The following is a 13,828-nucleotide window of genomic DNA, read 5'->3' on the forward strand; positions in this document are numbered from 1 at the left end:
CTGGTGGGCCATTCTGAGTTTGATTCAGACAATTCCGTGCCCAGTGGCCTAATCCTCCACATAATCTACAAACATCTCTCCCTCTTTGTCTTGGGCGGACCCAGTGACCTCTTCCTCGTCCTCGAGCTCCACTGGACTCGGTTCCTCATGTCCTCTAATTGCAGAGACCTAAAATTAGTTTGTGCATCATCCTCTTTCAACTTAATTTGTCTAGCACAATGTTGTAAAGTAGGTAATAACTCCTTGCTGCCTTTAGATTCCCAATCCTTGTTACTTCAGCCTTTAATTTTGGCAACAGCCCATTTACAAATGCAGTACCTAGAGGAGTACCAACTTCCTGTTCCCTCAACCCAGAATGTCTGACAAAAATACATATTAATATCTTGAGATATTCATTAACATCTTCTCCAGCTTTTTGTTTACATAGACTTATTTTCGACCAATTAGCGTTGAGGACAGATCTTTTCTATTGCTTCTAAGAGTCAGTCTTTAGGCCTTCTGGGATTATCCTCATTATCCGGATCACATCCTGGCCAAATTGCCTCCTCTTTAAGAGGGCGCAGTAAACCTTTAGGAACAGTATGATCTAGCAACAAGACTATGTCACTTTAATTGGGCTTATAATAATAACAAGGCTTAAATGTCTTCTAAGTTCTTTAGGATCCCCAGGCAATTTGGGAAAAGACTTGACTAAAGCAAGCAATTCGCTAGGAGACCAACGTCGATGTACATACATTGGATTTCCTGATGGACCTGGGAAAGAGCACATCAGCATTTTGAGAACAGAGCCATAGCTCATTATCATCTGATTTTGCAGTTGGAGGTTGTTGCAATTGTTGAGTTTGACATTTCCCTTTTTGTAAGTGTGTGTTTGCGGCTGGAGGATCGATTACAATTCCCTCATCGCCAGCAAAGTAGACTGAACAAGGCACAGTGGGAGTAGCCTGTGCAAGTGGACAATATGGATTATAATATGGGGGGTTACATTCATCATTGTCGTGTACAGAGGAAAAGCTCAGTACCACTTTCAAATTTCGGTGGAGACCTTTTCCTATTAGCACGCATGGTCGTGACTTTAGTTGCAGCCTGTTATTCATTATTCTCAAGGCTAGCATTTTTTTATGCTTCCCATAATTTCTGTGATTCCTCTTCCCCGGACATATAAGCCTTCCAATTCACTTTCTTTCCTTTTTTTCTTCTCTTCTTCTAACTTTTCCCTTAGAATTTCTATTTTATCTTTGTCATAAGGCCCATCTTCAGGGAACCTCTTCCTAATTCCACTTTCCCATGTCCATTCTGACCACCTACAAAGATCCTTTGTAGTTTTGGGCCCATGATTATCATATATAAATCATGGGCAAGTGCTCTTTTGAGGAACTGGCACATTTTGAGCACTCAAAATGATTATTTCCCATGTTTACTTAGAAACTGCCTATATTGTTTAAACAGCAGAGGTTTAGTAGTCCAAATACATTTTGGACTGTAGATCCGGAGCAATGTGTCGGGCTAAAAAAAGAAGGTATAAACCTTCTTTACCCTCCATCATAATGGGGAATGTAGGATCTCTTGCCAACAAGACGGAGGAGCTAGCGGCGCTGACGAGGAGCCAGTGGGAATATCGTGAGTCCTCTATTATGTGCTTCACAGAGACTTGGTTGAACGAACTGGTTCTTGACACTAATGCTACAACAGAGGGTTTTCAGATGGTGTGTGTGGATCGGAAAAAATCAAGGAGAGCTGTAAAAAGAGAGGAGGGGGGCTGGCGGTGTTTGTGAATAATAGATGGTGTACTGTACCTTTATCCCTTTAAGTCTTTTTCCTGTAGCATTGGCTGTGCGGTGACTGTCCCTTGTCGTGGTGTGCTTTTTTGCATTCGTGGCAATGGTTTTCTGGGTGTTCATCTTCTGACAAAGAATACAAAGCAACAATTTTACAAAAAACTTAGCATCAGGAGAATAGTAAAGTTCGTCATTTCTCTTTACAGGATCCGCTGTTGTGAGGAAAGAAATACCCCAAACCAACTTGAACCTAAAATGGACATACATGCTATGGCAGCATTTAAAATATCACACTTGTCTGTTTCTTAAAAATGCACCCACCTTGATTTTTCAGCGGTTTGCTATCTGTAGTTCAACTGATGTACAGTCTTCGGCCTAATTGTCTTAGTTACGCTTCCTGATGTTACTGGTTTGGAAGCCATTCACATCCGCATTTCAAGGTTGCGATGAGCTGAAAGCCCTTCGGCAGATCTTCATGAGAGGGAAAAAAGGTATAGCCTAGAATCTACACCGAACGTAAACATGTACACAAAAATTAAATCTATAAGTAGTATTGTTTAATGCATAAAAGATGAAGTTACTGAAATCTTCCATTGGAGCATTAATTTGCTCGAGAGTTTCAAGACCCATGAGAAAATTATTTTCCATCTGGTCCGTTTTCGATGTTTGAGCTGCCAACTTGCCAAGCTGCAAATTTCATAACATGCACAGTATTTATGTTGTTTGTAATATTTGTGTGCATCAGCAATGAAACTGCTTGGTGGAGGGATGAACGGGAATAAGGGAGTTAGGATGACAGGCTATGGTGAATGTAGGAGTTAACGGGTTCAGAGTTATCAGTTAAAATAAATATTTTTTTGAGTGGTATATCGTCATCCTGGGTTGATAATTTATACACTATGTGTATATAAGAAACAAGACATTGTTAGTCTGCCATATGTCTGAATTGGTACTTTTCGTAGGTATCTGTCAGTGGCACGTTAGGTGGACATCCCGAATGCTCTGAAATAATATTAAATGTCCGAGTGTCCTATTTTTTAGGGAAGGAAATACATTACTTGTTTTTGTTTGTTTCTTATCTTATATCTTTCAATAACACATTTTCAAACGCAGTATGAATTGACTGACTGTCACTTACATTTCAGAAGATATGATAAGTTTTTGTATTAATATCCACGAGCTGTGTGTTTGAAATGTACAACTTTGTTACACGCTTACTATACAACGGAATGAGAGATTCTGATTTCAGCTTTCTGAATTAAATGCATATTAGTCCGCATTTAAAAAAATATCTTATCTTAATATTGTTTTTTTAAATATTTAAAACAACACCACAGTGTACACCTCAGTATATTGACAATATATAAAGTATGCCTAACTACTACTAATCTGTAGTGATTCATTACAACTGGTCAAAACCATACAACTCCAGATAGAATTTATCTCTGCTGTGTAAGCTTTCATGGCTAACTGCAATGTTGGGTGCCCTACTGTTCAAGCCTAGATGATCTCTAGAGGTGAGAGGACAACCCTTACCTGACCACCCCTCTTTTGCCAGGGACAGCTCTCCTCAACCCAGGTCTTTACTCACTGACCCACCTGAGCATTCAACAGAGGTTCGCACCAGGTAATGTTCTGGTTCCCAGGTGTGTGTGGGCCGACGCTATCATAAACTTCCTACTTATCTTAAGAACTGTGTGTTAATGTGACTGACATATATTATCTCCGATAGGATTTTTCTGCCTAGATCACAATGGTTAGGTTTTCACGTGTATTTCTTTCATGATCACAGCTTGTAATGATGTTTAGTTTAGTTATATAGAATTCTCAATTTAAGTTTGTAGATAGGTTTATGTTAATATAAATTTGTATTTTCTGATTACGGGACAAAGTGACTAGGAAAAAAGGAAGAGATCAGGAAGAGGGTTAGAGAGAACGCAGCAGGTGTAAATGTAACTTCAGAAATAAAACTGTACAAAGAATACCCATATAGTTCACATCCTCAAACACAGTGATTAATCACCATCGTATGAACCCTACAGTTACAATAATATAGAGACGTTGATTTTATTTTAGTCTATATATACCTACAATTTTAATGGAATGATTTACAGAGTGTGTCAAAGGAATGAAGCAGCAGCTCAAATGTTTACTCCGGCAGCGGGTGCGCGCCCAGAGAGTGTGAGAGAGGGTGACCTGAGAGTGAAAGAGCTTTAATTACTTTTACAACACGGAGTGTTCCGACTTATTAAACACGGAAAACAATTTTAGAGCCAATGTGTAAAGATCTTGCATGTAATGTGATTTAATATGGATTCATTTAATTAAAACAATAAAATTCAGTGAATTAAACTGCATAGTGCAAAGTGCAAGTTCCCGAACCGGACATGGTAGTAGAACTCTCCCAAGACCTCCAGGACCTCACCTTCGGGCTGAGGCCCTTGTGGCGCCACGGGTTGTAGACCCAGATGGGGTCCTTGCAGCGCAGATCATAGCAGCCCGTTCACGGACTTGGGGTGAGGGGAGAGCCCCTCCCGTCAGGGTCTGCCACCTGCTGCTGCACCAGGCCTGCCAGGCCCACACCAAACGGCCCACTCAGGGATGCGGCAGCGGCGCTCATTTCTCCCTTGCTGCGGGCTCAATAGCGGCAGTCCTCTGCCTCGCAAGGCCTCCGCGAGAGAGCATCTGCGTTTCGGTGGTGAAACCCTGCACAGTGTACGACCATGAAGTCTTACTCCTGCAGGATCTCAATCCACGTCACCATTTGACCTCCTTGAAATTGAGCAGCCAGGTGAGGGACACATGGTCCGTCTGCAGTTTATACCGGGTCCAAAACGGATAGGGCTTGAAGTGGCAGACTGCTGAGACTACAGCCAGCACCAGTAGCCAGTAGCCCCAGAAGGCTGCCTCACAGTCCGTGTCCCACACAAAATGCCTCCCCTCTATGAGGCAGTTAAGCGGGGCAGCGAGGCTGGCAAAGTCCCGGACAAACCTTGGGTAATAGGATGCCAACCCTAGGAAAATGCGGAGCTCCACCATGGTGTGGGGCACCGGCCAGTTGCAGACCACAGCGACCTTTCCCAAGTCCGTGGCCACCCTTCGCAGCCCCAGCACAAGCCCCAGGAAAGTGACCTCCCGCCGCAGAAGCTCACATTTTCGGGGTTGAGCCTCAACCTCAAGCTGGATACAAGCCAACACTAACCGGAGGTTCACCAGGTCCTGCTCGAAACCCCGGGCATGCACGAGTAAATCATCCAAGTACACCACGCACTTGCTCCGGGGAACCGACGCCAGCACTTGCTCCATCAACCAGTCAAACATCACCAGGGCATTACACACTCCGAAAGGCATGACTGTGTAGAGAAAACCGGTTCAGGGACGCCAAATAACGTAGATTATAGTGGCTCTCTGAAGGCACCAGTTCTGTAGGGTTTGGGCATTTACTGAGACAATTATTAATTGTAGCAGTAAATCACAAAGTTGATTCTTTTGGTGGCTTTAGAATCCAACCATGCGACATAACTCAAACAACGCGCACACACAGGTACTAATACACGAGGATACATTTATTAATACATAGAATATGCATATAAAACTAACAGATCTTATCGAGAGGGTTATCAGAATACAAAAGGTATATTCGGTCAGTTACAAAGAGTTACACATCAAGAGGAAATACGTTCAGTATATCATTCATTAAGACCGTTTCGTAAAGTGAACTTGGTTACAACTTCTACATTAGATACTCAAACAAGTACATAACTCTTAGGAATTAAATTGATATCAACTGGTTGGGATAACAATTGAATTCTCGAGCTGTAATGCATTGAAGTTGAATACTCATCCAATTTCTGGGGATTCAGATCTCCTGCGGGCACAAAGAAACAGTTGCAGGCTGTTGCTGTCCAATCCGCGCTCTCTGGCTCGGTGCCAGGCTGTGCTGTGTGGCTTGCGACGGTGCGCTGCTGATGCTCACTGTTGGCATTAACTAGCAAAGTTTGTGCACAGGAGAAAAGATGACTGTGGGTCCCAGCAAGTCAGGAAGAGGACTGGTTCGTTCCTGATGAAGAGCTAGTTCTGAATAGTGATTCAGCTGTCCACAGTTCCGACCTGTTCACAAGGCCTGCTGCTGGTTACTCTCTGGCAACCTCCACTCTAGACTCTTAGAACAAAGGAAAGTTCTGGCACTCGGACACACTGGCCGTTTCGTGGTTGTCCGGGCTGAGTCTCAGGATGGTCAGGAGGCGCGCTGCGAGAATGTCCTGCCCTTGGGATTCTCCTTTGAATTCCCTTTAGAATTGTTGAATCTGAATCTGAATCTTGTTGAATCTCGTTGAATCTCTCAGGCTCTCTGTGTTGCCTGTTTTTACCTGGAGGAACTTCAGCTCATTGATTGGCTGAAAGTTCCATGGGCATCAGAGTCCCACGTGGGTTACTCGGCCCTACCAGTCCCTGATTGGTTGATCAAGGTGAGATATGAGTCACTTAGTCCTGACACTTAGGAATGCAATCCAGATGTCCAACTCGCACTCCCTAGACAGATAGGCACCAATGGATGACCATTGATCATGATAGCCAGGCTTAGCTAAGTGCATCCCCCTTTGGGAGCTGTCCTTGGACCTTAAATCACCTTGCATGAATGGTTTCTCTGTGGCTGCACCACAGAGATGAACAGAGAAATGAGGCCTAATTTGGGAAAGCTCAGAAACACTTAATTCTGCCTTATTATTAAGCCTCGCCGCTACAACTGTGAACTAACGAGCTGAACCAGGTTGACCCGGAAATGTAGTCCAGCGCATCATTCATTCAGGGCAGTGCTTCCTGGTGACCTCGTTCAGCTTCTTGTAGTCCACATAAAACCTCCATGAGCCGTCCTTCTTCCAGACTAAAACGATAAGGGAAGACCACGGACTCACGGAAGGCTCAATCACTCCTGCTGCGGCTATCTCCTGAACCTTCTGCTCTGCGGAAGCCCGCTTGACAGGCCATCCGTCGGGGCGAAACGTGAATGTGCATCCCCAGTGTTGATCTTGTGCTGTGTGAGAGCCGTTCATTCTCGGCAAGGAGAGACTGCAGCTGCCATTGCAGGTCTCGAGTGAGGGCCTCACTGCTACGCCACAGCAGGTCCCCCACAGTACGCCTTATCTCCCTGTCATGCTTGGCCCCTGCATTCCCCTCAGCAGCCGCCTTGTCAACCGCCCGACCAGGCGGCCTTGGAGTCATCTCCGGCACGCTCGCCTTGACAGCTCCGGCGCCCGGTGCCCGGCACTTCCAGCCAAAGTGCCCCCTTAGCAGTGGCAGATCTATCGAGGGGACAGTACAATTTCGGCTTACATGTGTCTGTGGTGGTGTAGGAGTACAGTCGTTGTGGGTACAGGAGGCCGTTAGGAGAGATCATAATAAGGTGGAAGGGAGTTGGGGCGTCACCAACTTGACAGCTCTGGGGAAGAAGCTATTTTGGAGTCTAGTTGTGTGCGACTGGAGTGACCGGAACCTTCTGCCAGATGGTAGGGGAATAAACAAGTTATGACTGGGGTGAGAGGGGTCAGACATAATTTTGGTGGCTTTTTTCAGACTCCTGGTGTTGTATATTTCCTGGATGGATGGTAAGGCACTGCCGATGATCTGTTGGGCAGTTTTGACCACCCGCTGTAGTGCCTTATGGTCGGATGCGGTGCAGTTGCCGTGCCAGACTGTGATGCAGGTGGTCAGTATGCTCTCCACCTTACATCTGTAGAATTTGGTGAGGATCAGTGGATGTAGGTGTATTTTCTTCAGCCTTCTCAGGAAGTACAGTCACTGTTGTGCCTTCTTGATGAGACTGGAGGTGTTCAGTGTCCATGTAAGGTCCTTAGAGATGTGAACGCCTAGGAATTTGAAGTTATTCACCATCTCCACCGCTATGTAGATGGGGGAGTGAATTTTTGTCTTCTGAAGTCAACAATCAGCTCTTTGGTTTTGCTGATGTTGAGATATAGGTTGTTGGTTTGGCACCAGTCTGCGAGTTGTTTTATCTCCTCCCTGTAGGCAGTCTCATCATTGTCAGTGATCAGGCCCACGACTGTGGTATCGTCAGCATACTTGATGATGGTGTTTGTGCTGAACTTAGCAGTACAGTCGTGGGTGAACAGGGAGTAAAGCAGTGGGCTGAGCACACAGCCTTGAGTGGCACCGGTGTTAAGGGTGAGTATGTTGGAGGTGAGGTTGCCAATCCTGACAGTCTGGGGTCTGCTGGTGAGGAAGTCTAGGATCCAGCTGCAGAGGGTTGTATCTAAACCTGAGTTTGGTAGAAAGTTTTATGGGTATGGTGGTGTTAAATGCTGAGCTAAAGTCAATGAACAGCATTCTTGTATAGGTGTTCCTTTTATCCAGGTGGGTTAGTGTGGTGTGTAAAGCTATAGAGATTGCATCCTCTGTGGAGCGGTTTGTGCGATAGGCAAACTGGAGAGGATCCAGTGTTTTTGGAATGCTGGCTTTAATGTGCAGAATAAGTAGTTTTTCAAAGCACTTCATTATGATGGGGGTGAGTGCAATAGGGCGGTAGTCATTCAGGCATGTGGGGGCTGACTTTTTCGGTACTGGCATGATGGTGGTCGTCTTGAAGCAGCTAGGTACAGTGGCCTGGGCCAAGGACTTGTTGAAGATGTCGGTACAGACATCAGCTATCTACCAGGCACATGTTCTGAGTACCAGGCCAGGGATACCATCAGGTCCAGTAGCTTTATGTGTGTTCACTCTACTTAGTGATTTCCACACATCTAGCTTCGATAGTTTGGGGGGTGGGGTGGTAGGGGAGTCAATGGCCAAGGTGGTTGGTTCAGGGTTTTGAGCTTCGAAGCGTGCGTAGAAGGTGTTAAGATTGTTTGGAAGAGAGGTGTCAGTAGCGCTTACAGGGCTTGTTTTGCTCTTGTAGCTTGTGATTGTATTTATGTCTTGCCACATGCGTCATAGGTTAGTGTTGGTGTTGTAGTGGTGTTCTATCTGGGATTTGTACTGTTTCTTGGCAGATTTTATGCCAGCTCTTAATTCTTTCCTAGCCCCTCTTAGTTCTTCCTCATTACCAGATTTGAAGGCTGTATCACGGGCTTTGAGCAGGGAGCAGATTTCAGTGTTCATCCAAGGTTTTTGATTCGGGAGTTTGCGTATCTTTTTAACGCTCACCACATCATCAGCACATTTGCTGATGTAGCTAGTGACTGCTGATGCATACATATCAATATCAATGTGGGATCCATGGGAGGCTGCATCTTTGAACACACTCCAGTCTGTGCACTCAAAACAGTCCTGAAGCATTGATTCTGCCTCTTTGGTCCATGTTTTTACAGTTATAACTGGAGCCTTGGTGCGTTTGAGAAGTCGTCTGTAGGCTGTGAGTAGGAACAGGGAGATGTGGTCAGATTGTCCAAGAGGGGGGTGAGGTACTGCTTTGTAAGCACCGGGTACATTAGTATAAACAAGGTCAAGTGTGTTGTTTCCCCTGGTGGGGCAGTCAACGTGTTGGTTGTAGCTAGGCAGGACTGATTTCAGATTTCCCTGATTAAAATCACCTGCAATAATAAAAACACCATCAGGGTGTGCTGATTCTTGTTAACTAATAGCTTTGGACAGCGTTTTGACTGCTTCCTTAGCATTAGCGTTAGGAGGTATGTATACAGCAGTAATAATGACTGACGTGAATTCCCTAGGTAGGTAGAAGGGTCGGCATTTTACCATTAAATATTCTAAGTCGGGTGAGCAGTGGATAGCGATTTCTGTAGTATCTCTGCACCATGCTTGGTTGACATAAATACACAGACCTCCTCCTTTATTTTTACCAGAGGCGGCTGTTCTGTCTGATCGGAGAGTTAAAAAATCATCCAGCTGAATGGCGGAGTCCGGTATGTTGTTGTGAAGCCACGTTTCCGTAAACACAAGAGTGCAGCAGTCTTTTATTTCCTGGAGAGTAGTGAGCCTGAGTTTTATTTCGTCCAGTTTGTTGTCTAGGGACCGTACGTTAGCGAGGAACAGGCTGGGTATAGGTGGTCTGTTCCGCTGTTCTTTTAGTCTTATTTGCAGCCCAGCTCTCTTACCGGCTCTTTCTGTTTGCGCTCGCACCGCTTGCGCCGTCTCCTCTCCCGTGTCACGACCACCAGGCAGTCAAGACCAAAGCGTAAGCGAGCTAATCAGCCCCAGCAGCGGGTGATTATTAACAAACGCCACCGCACGAGTTAAACCACCTGCGCACACTCACTGCGGTGCGCACTGCTATTTAAACCATCTTCACTTGCTTCCCACTGCTCGGTATTGAGTCTACTCCTTGAGAGCTCTACCTGGCGTTTTTCCCCGTACCTCGTTTATTCTGGATTTTGGATTCCCCTTCTGCCTTTTCGACTTTGCACCTCGCCTCTCGCCTCGGACTGTCTACTACCGGAGAACTTCCTGGATTACGACTTGCCTTTCGCCTTTTGACTACGACCTTGCCTCTCGTTTTGGTTTGTTCGCCTGCCTCATCTATCACCCGTGCCTGCGTCTGCACAGTATCCGTGCATCTTCCCACCAGGGATTCCTAACAGAATACCGAGCCAAAAGATGGATCCCGCGGACGCACAAGCTTTTTGCTCACTTTTTAATCGCCATTCCCAAGCTCTCACCCAGCTTCAATCTTCGCTTCACATTCTCTCCAATCACGTCGCTAGCCTTCCGCCCTCCCCTGTCCCTTCGCCTCCAGCACAGACCACTGCTCCAATCCCTGTAACCCCGCCCACCTCTCCCGTAGCCTCACCGTTTGTTCTCCCGGAAAGATATGACGGCAACACCGCGGGCTGTAGGGGTTTTATTGCACAATGCTCCTTGACTTTCCAGTTGCATCCTGAGCATTTTTTTTCTCCCCGGGAGCAGATCGGTTTCGCCCTTTCCTTGCTCACTGGCAAGGCTCTGGACTGGGCAGCTGTGTTGCTTGCTAGGGGAGACTTTCAGTTTGCTGATTTCCAGCTTTTTGCTGACCAGCTCCAGGCACGTTTTTCTCCAGTCAACTCGGACCTGACTCATCTCCGGCTCGCCTCGCTTCGTCAGGGTGATGGATCTCTGAATGATTATGTGGCTGACTTCCAAGCCCTCGCCACGGAGTCTGACTGGAACCCTGAAGCCCTGATTTGCCTTTTTTATAAGGGTCTCTCTGAAGATCTAAAGGACCACCTGGTGCTCTCACCACTTCACAACCGCTCTCTCGAATCGGCAATCGCTCAGGTGGTTGAACTGGACACCCGCATTCGGCTGCGGAGAGCAGAGAGTCATGATGGAAGCAGTCCTGGCCGTCCTGAAGGTACTACCCCCACGATGCCCACTCGGCATCATGCACCCCTTTCCTCGGAGGAAAAGGAAAGGCGCCGTCGGGAGGGACTGTGTCTCTATTCCGCTGCACCTGATCACCTTCTCTCTGCTTGTCCCTTGAGACCCCCTTATCCCTCTCGAACCCTTCCGCAGCCTACTGTTAGAGTCAGTAGTACTGTTTTTTCTCAAACCTCATCAGGCCCTTTATTCCCAGCTGAAATTTCTTGGGCTGACGCACAACTTCCCCTTTTGGTTTTTGTTGACTCTGGGGCAGCGGGGAACTTTATAGACGTCACTTTTGCTAAGAAGTGGGATATTCCCCTGGCTCCGGTCTCACCCCCGATCTGTATTCAAGCTCTGGATGGTTCCCCGATTGCACCTGGACAAATTACATGGCAGACCGTCCCTCTCTCTCTAACAGTTGGTGCTACTCATGTTGAGGAAATTTCACTCCTTCTCCTGGACTCGCCTGCCTACCCGGTAATCCTAGGTCTTCCCTGGCTCAAGAAGCACGATCCCCACATCTCCTGGGACAAGAACGAGCTCATTGCCTGGAGCCACTCCTGTCATGTCAACTGTTGTCGTCAGCCGGTTAAGGTTGCTGCTGCAGTAACCTCTATGGAGGAGCACTCTACCATCCCGCCCCAATACAGGCATCTGAAACAAGCCTTTGATAAGCGGAAGGCTCTTTCGCTTCCACCTCACCGTACCTGTGACTGTGCTATAGAGTTGCTTCCGGGAACCCTTCCACCCAAAGGACGGATCTACCCTCTCACTCAGGCAGAGAACCAGGCTTTGCAAGATTATATTAAGGAGGCTCTGGAGTCAGGATTCATTCGTCCCTCCTCTTCTCCAGCCTGTGCGGGTTTTTTCTTTATTGGGAAGAAGGACGGCTCCTTGCGGCCGTGTATTGATTACAGAGGACTGAACTCCATTACGGTCAAACATCGTTACCCCCTGCCTTTAATTCCAGCCGCTTTGGAGTCCGTACGGGGAGCTTCCATCTTCTCTAAATTAGATCTACAGGGGGCTTACAACCTAATCAGGATACTTGAAGGGGACGAGTGGAAGACGGCCTTTATGACCACCCATGGACATTATGAATATCAGGTGATGCCTTTTGGTCTTGTTAATGCCCCGGCTGTTTTCCAGTCATTCATGAATGACATCTTTAGGGACATTATTGGGAATTTTGTTTTGGTTTACCTGGATGATATCCTCATCTTTTCTGCCAACCCTAGGGATCATGTCCACCACGTCCAGGAGGTCCTGACTAGACTCATTAACAACAAACTCTACGCCAAGCTTGAGAAGTGCGTTTTCCATGCCTCTAAAAGTGTAGAGATGGACTCTGCTAAGGTGGCAGCCATCAATGACTGGCCAGCCCCTCGTAACTTCAAATTCAACGTTTTCTAGGTTTTGCCAACTTTTATAGACGTTTCATCCGGAACTTTAGCTCCGTCGTGGCGCCTATCATCGCACTAACCCGCAATCGACCAGGCTTGGGTAAATGGAACCCGGAGGCTAACCAGGCGTTTTTACGCTTAAAACAACTCTTCAGTTCGGCACCTCTTCTACGACACCCGGATCCCTCTCAGCCATTCATGGTGGAGGTGGACGCCTCAGCCTATGGGGTTGGGGCAGTCCTCTCCCAGCGCCACGGGGATAAGCAGATTCCACATCCCTGTGCCTTCTTTTCGAGGAAACTCTCCCCTGCCGAGGTTAATTATGATGTCGGTAATCGTGAACTCTTGGCTATCAAGCTGGCCCTGGAGGAATGGAGACACTGGTTGGAGGGGGCTCATCACCCCTTTGTCATTATCACGGACCATAAGAACCTGGCCTCTTTTCTTTTCTCGATTTAATTTTGTGATCACCTATACGCCTGGCTCGAAGAATGGGAGGGCTGATGCTCTCTCTCGGCTCCATGATCCCCCGGATCTGGACTACACACCGGAACCAATCATTTCACCTAACAGAATCCTCGGGGCGATCCACTGCTCTATTGAAGATCAGATCAGACGTGCCCTCAAGGGAGCTATAGTTCCTTTGTGCTGCCCCCCGGATAAGCTTTTTGTACCGGACAACTTGCGTTCTGCTGTCCTGCAATGGGGGCATGACTCTCGGTTTGCAGGCCATCCCGGGTGCAGACGCACTCTGGACCTACTCACCAGAGATTTCTGGTGGCCTTCCATGCGATCAGATGTTGCAGAGTACGTCCAGGCTTGCCCGGTCTGTGCCAGGATCAAGACTCCGCGTGCCAAGAAGACCGGTCTCCTTCACCCTCTTCCGATCCCACACCGCCCTTGGTCCCACATAGCTGTGGACTTCATTACGGACCTTCCTAGCAGTCAAGGTCATACGGTAATCTTGGTGATATCTGATCGTTTTTCCAAGGCAGCCCATTTCGTCGCCCTCCCAGCATTGCCCACAGCCCAGGAAATGGCATCACTGTTTGTGCAACAGGTCGTTCGGATACATGGGTTGCCCAACGATGTGGTCTCAGACAGGGGACCTCAATTTGTCTCGGCCTTTTGGAAAGCGTTCTGCCAAGCTTTTGGGACCCATGTATCTCTGACTTCGGGTTATCATCCTGAGGCCAATGGTCAGGTGGAACGGACCAACCAAAGCCTCCTTACCTTTTTGAGAGCCTTCACCTCCAACTCGCAGGATGACTGGTCATCGCTACTTCCCTGGGCAGAATATGCCCATAATTCTCTTACCTCCTCCTCCACAGGACT

This window comes from Lepisosteus oculatus, chromosome 7, assembly GCF_040954835.1.
Source record: "Lepisosteus oculatus isolate fLepOcu1 chromosome 7, fLepOcu1.hap2, whole genome shotgun sequence".
NCBI lineage: Eukaryota > Metazoa > Chordata > Actinopteri > Semionotiformes > Lepisosteidae > Lepisosteus > Lepisosteus oculatus.